Source organism: Ailuropoda melanoleuca, chromosome 11 (genome assembly GCF_002007445.2).
Source record: "Ailuropoda melanoleuca isolate Jingjing chromosome 11, ASM200744v2, whole genome shotgun sequence".
Lineage (NCBI taxonomy): Eukaryota > Metazoa > Chordata > Mammalia > Carnivora > Ursidae > Ailuropoda > Ailuropoda melanoleuca.
In genome coordinates, this window is record NC_048228.1 from 29,821,980 (window position 1) to 29,828,055 (window position 6,076).

The following is a 6,076-nucleotide window of genomic DNA, read 5'->3' on the forward strand; positions in this document are numbered from 1 at the left end:
GCTCTCCGCTGAGCAGAGAGCCCCTTTGCGGGGCTCAATCCCAGGGCCCTGGGATCATGACCTGAGCCAAAGGCAGATGCTTAACTGACTGAGCCACCCAAGCACCCCTCCAGCTCCATTTTAAATGAATAAATTCTGCAAGAATATTTGGCTCTAATACCTTCGGTTCAAAGGCATGACTGACATGGTCAGTCCTCTGCCGGTTTAAATTATTTTAAGTAAAATCAAGCAGACTTAAAAAATGACAAGAACCTGGACCCTTGTGGCGCCTTTCTTCTCGATAGGTGTGTGTGAGGTCTGCAGTGCAGGCTCAGGAAGTCAGAACGTCTGTCAGGTGTCAGGGCCTAAAGAACAAAAGGTAGAGTCCTATGTATAGACGGTTGAGTTAAATTTACCAGAACAAAAATATGTAAAAGCATTACAGGCAGAAGTGACCATGTGTGGAGAATTATGGTGAGGAACACGGGTATTTGGAAAAAATCAGTTCTCTGTGCCTAGAATGTAGCTTACAGTGGAATAATATGGCGCTAGGAATAGCCTATCTTTGAAATCATATGTGTCTCAGTTCAAATTCTGATTCAGGTATTCATAAAATCTTTTAGATTAAAAATATACTCATGGCAGTAGGGGAGAGGCCTGGCTTGGGAACAATCTGCATGAAAAATTATTTGTTAATCAGGTCTGTTCTGTGCTCTACATTCTGAGGGAAACATCGGCAACCCATAGAGATTAATTAAGAGAAACGTTTAATTTGAAGAAAGGACTGTCTTTGAATATTTGAAGGACTTTCATATAAGGAGTATGTACAATTACGTGATCGTTCTGAGAATGGTAGATTTTGTGAAAGGGCATCAGTCTCCTTCAGACCAGCAGAGCACCTTGTAGCCCCTGGACCTGCCTCAGCATGCTTCACAAAGACGGGAGTCCCTTCGCTCCGACAAGCCAGGCTGGGGGGCCACGCAGCAGGGAGGCTGTGGGTGGGCGCTGGACTCCCTTGGGTTTATCAGAGCCTCTCAAACTCTAAGATTCAATCATTTTATCATTTCAAATGTTGGCATGCAAAAGTCAAGGCAATTCTCATGGCTGTGATCCTTTTTCTCTTCATTCGCCTCAGTTTTGAAATCTGTTTCTTTACTCTTGCCCTTCCCCCTTTTTATCGTGTTAAAATTCCACTTGGGTCTCCTCTTCCCATCACCCTGTCAAATCTACTGCCCTGGTACCCACAGCGATGGGGCCTTATTCCCCCCTGAAACGTGTATGGGCATCGGCCCAACGCTGCACCACCAACACCCGTTCCGCCACTACTAACAGTACTGAAAAACGGGAAGAAAAAAGAACAGGATTCACTCATGCAAAAGCAAATGGATTTAGAAAAGTAATGACCACCAGTTTGTGACTTCAAGTCAAGAGAGACGACATTACACTTCCTTGAAATTATGAGGATGAGAACAGTGTGATAGAGTACGGAGCGCGAGCAGGCGCCTTAGGGCAGCAGGGCTGTTCTGGAGGCTCTGCCTGGGGGCTGAGCTCCGTCACCAGCCAGCCCTGCACGGCAGACATTGCTCAACCGAGGGAACGGAGGTTTAACGCAGTTAATAACTGGCGAGTGGTCAAAGAGCCGAGAGAATTGGCTTTGAGCTTGTGTTCTGGTTCTGAAACCTGTGCTTTTTAGGTCCCACAAACTCTCTCTCAACCCCTTAGCAGAAGCAAAATGGCGTTTAGAACAGACGCCATGTTTTAAAAATAGTTAAGGAAATAGGTGGCTCCTTCCCGCACTGCTCCTCTCCTTGGCTCTGGCCTGTGGCGCCGGCAGGGGTGGGCAAGCGTCGCAGTCTTCCTACCGCCAGGAAGCTCCATAGCCACCGATGAGATCAGAAGTGGCGTGATAAACAGTACAAGAAAGCCCAACTGGGCACAGCCCTGAAGGCCAACCCTTTTGGAGGAACTTCCCACGCAAAGGAAATTGTGCTGGAAAAAGTAAGGGCTGAAGCCAAACAGCCAAATTCTGCCATCAGGAAGTGTGTGGGGCTCCAGCTGATCAGGAATGGCCTTTGTACCCATCGCTGGTTGTTTGAATTTTATTGAGGACAACGATGAGGTTCTGGTCGCAGGATTTGGTCACAAATGTCAGTGCCATTCTTGGAGTTCGTGCTAAGGTTGTCAAAAGAGCCAGTGTTGCTCTTTTGGCCTTATACAAAGGCAAGAAGGAAGGACCAAGAGCCTAAGTTTGGATGGTGAACACATGATAATAAATTTTCATATGCCAAAAAAATAAAATATAAAGTAAAATATCTAAGGAAGTAACAGTGAGCGGGACATTAAAATTTTGGCACACCATTGTCAGAGTAAGAGATAAAACATCTCAGTTAGGAGCGGGAAAATATTGCAAGATCAGTGCAAAAACTTAGCCTGAAGGAGGTAAATGACAGCGCTATTCGGTGTCACCAAATCCCAGAAAAGTTCCTCCCAAACAACTGAAAACAGCTAGTGAGAGAATTGTAGCTGCTAATATAGAATTTGTTTTAGAGTTGCTTAGCGCATCTTTAACTTCAGTACAATGAATCTATGAGCCTTTTCCAAAGAGGTACGTATACATCCCACAGCAAAGCACTTGGCACAGTGAGGGCGTACTGAAAGTAACGTGTGAGAGGAAATTGACTGATGGGATGAATTCATGAATGAAGGAAGGGAATTGTATAAAAACCAAACCATGAGTAGAGTTACCAGAAGAACACATATAACAAAAGGTCTACCTGCACAGAACACTCCATGCTTAAAGGACCTCCATCACATTTGCCAATTTATAGGATTTCCTGGTTGATAATAATTAATTCATTTTATGGAGCATTTCCTCTGTGCCAGGTGCTGGGCTGAGTATTTCACCTGGCTTTTGTAGTTATTGCCCATAAAAACCCTTTGAGACAGTATAGCACGGAGATTGAGAGCACAAACTGAAGCCAGACTGGGTGGACCTGGTTCTACATTTAATGAGCATGTCAGCTTGATTAAGATACTTAACCTCTCTGTGCTCAGTTTTCTAACCAGTAAAATGGGATAAAAGTAACTCCTATCTCAGGGGATATGGAGATCTTAGATCAGTGCCTGGCATAGAGTATGTCCAAGAGGGTTAGCTATTATCATTCAGATCTCAAGTCACACTGCCCAGGCTCCAACCCTACCTTCACCTCTAGCTAACTATATATGATCACGCACAGGTCATTGAATCTCTTAGCCAGTTTTGTCATCTGCAAACAGAGATTCTAATAATACGTCCTGAGATTATTTACTGATTATGTAAGTTAACGTGCCCATGCTTAGAAGAGTGTCTGGCATACAAAAACACTCAATAAATGTTGACTGTTATAATCCTCATTTTATAGATCAGAAAACTGAAGTTGTCATGTGCCATTTGAGTATGGTCTAGGGCTCAACTCCAGACAGACTGACTCCCGCAGCCTAGTTCATTCACGGTGGTCTCCAAGCAAATGTTGAAAATTTAAAGAAATTCTACGTGGCAGTATTCTAAATTATATCCTAATTATTCTGGATATACCATTGGGTGAGACCTGTATGTGTTGGATTGCAAGTAGTCCTTTTACTAATAATCCTTTAAAATGGAGATATTTAAGTCTTGAAGCAACATCAGAAAATGTTCAGGAATTTCTACAGCAGTAACACTTGGCACAACTGCTCTCAGAGAATCTCAATCTCACTCCTTGTGTCTAAATTCCAACTACTACAAATCTCTTTAATCCTCTGATTTCTGATTTTCTTCTGTCTTGCCCTGAAAAACCACAAGCTTGTTCACTGCTAAATATCCTGTAGGGAAAAGGTACGGGTTCTGTAGTTGAAGGAACGTTGGCAAATTAACATAACAGTGGACATTATTTTGTAAATATTAGAACAATGTTCTTAATTTCCCCTTGAAGTCCTTTCAGCTTTTCTTCAGCAATTTGAGTCTTGAGTTATCCATGTAGGAGAGGAAATAGCCTCAAAGACACATTGGTTAGCTTTGAATCTCAGAGCCGACTTTCTTGACCTCTTGAAGGGAGAGAGTGGACTTGAAAGGCAGGCTGTCAGGAGAAAGAGAGAAGTCTGAATCACAAAGTACTACTTTAAGCACATGAAGAGCCCAGGCTGGTGTCCCTGATGACAAAACCCAGGGTATGAGGTAAAGAAGGTGGAAAGCCCATCCTTCCAGCCTGGGTGAAGAAAAGCAAGCCAAGTAGATGAGACATATGGGTCAAGCTCTCCTATCTCAGAATCAAAGCTCTGGACAGGAGAAGCATATGTGATTTTGGAGAATGCCTGCATCATGAAGACTTCATCTTACTTCACAAGAGGGAAAGAGTGCTAGCTAGTTAAGAGTAAAAGTTGTAGCACAGGGAGATTGGGCAGTAGACGGATCTTAGTTGAGTCAGCTAGTGAGTCCTACGATGGATGTCCCCACCTGACCCCAAGGTGGCGCACAAAAGTCAGCTCATTTGGGCCCCTAGGGAATCAGTGTGGCTGTGGTGATGGCAGTGTTCCAGGGACTGAGTGGATGTCACAGAGAGCTTATGGCCAGTAATCAAAAAGCTACCTAGCCCTCACCTTGACTTGTAGAGTAGACAACAACTTCAGCCTCTAAGGATAACAGGGAAGAGTGGTCATAGGTAAACAAGAGGCATTTCCACAGGGGCCGGAGGACAGTACACAGCCTTGAAAATAAATCTTAGGGACTGTGTCTTTCTCTTCACCACAACATACCCCTCTCCAGTCCACCCAGACACCGTGTGGGAGAAAAGCAGGTTGAAAAGAAGGAAGCCAAAATACTGAAATTTAGACCAAAAAAATACCAGGTTGCCCAAAGACTTAAATTTATTGGATTAAACGAAAATCACTGGATTAGAATAAATAGTTTCACTTTCCTACTTAGTATAGATTAGGTACTTACAAGGAAGATTAAATAAGTAAGAGAGAACATGGGGCACCTGATTGGCTCAGTCAGTTAAGCGTCTGCCTTCAGCTCAGGTCAGGATCCCGGTATCCTGGGATCGAGCCCCATGTGGAGCTCTCTGCTCAGCGGGAGTCTGCTTCTCCCTCTCTCTCTGCCTCTCCCCCTGCTCATGCTTTCTCTCTCTCTCAAATAAATAAATAAAATCTTTAAAAAAAATAAAAATAAGTAAGAGAAAACATAAACTGCATTTTCTTTTGATATCTATGTATATGGTATATGTAAATGTGTGATCCTCTTCATACTAATAGATTTTTCTTTTTGAAGCAGCCAATCATTTCCAGAAATTTTATTAGCACAAAAGTCAACTCTACGGAAAGGAATTAATTCATATATTATTGAATATGAATGCTGAGAACACTGAGACTCAGAAGTAATAATAACATGCATTAAGTTAACCACATGCCAGGCCCTGCACTAAGTGTTTTATGTATAATGTCTTAATTAAACCTCAAGTCGTAGGTACTAATATTAGTCCCTTCTTACAGATAAGGAAATCAAGGCTTTGGAGGTTAAGTAACTTGGCCAAGGTCATTAGATACACGATTAGAACCTAAGGCCCCTTGACTCCAGAGCTCTTAACTACTTCACGGTCCTTAGACTCCAAGAGCAGAGACCTGCCCAGCAGCTTGGTACTAGCCCTGCTCTCTGGAAGAGCTCTGAGAGTAACCTTATACGTGTGGAAAGGAATTCACAGAGGTGCTTGTGGATGGAAAATAAAAATAAAAAGAAAGGTAGGAGTGATGTGTAATAATTATCTCAGATTCATTCCAAGGATACATTTTAGCAAAAATAGACTGTTTCTTTAAAAATAAAAATAAAACAACAGGCAAAAAAAAAAAAAAAAAGCCTTTATCAGACTGAAAGTAGTTCACTGTGGATAATTTTTAAAAAATAAACTTTTCTCAACAAATGGGAGGCAAGAAAAAAAGAAAGGGAGAGGAAGGAGGGGAGGGAGAGAGGGAGGAAAGAGAACTTTGCCTAGCAAGGATTCTAAATTTCATGTAACATTTTTACTTACTTGGTAACCATTGGCCATGGTTTCAGAATTGATTTGATTACAAGATTTCTCTACTGGAA

The 6,076-nt window shown here is 42.5% G+C and overlaps 1 pseudogene; it reads left to right on the top strand.

The window, feature by feature from the left end:
- Window positions 1-1,228: 1,228 nt before the first annotated feature.
- Window positions 1,229-2,225, top strand: LOC109489191 (annotated as a pseudogene).
- The last annotated feature ends 3,851 nt before the right edge of the window (window positions 2,226-6,076 follow it).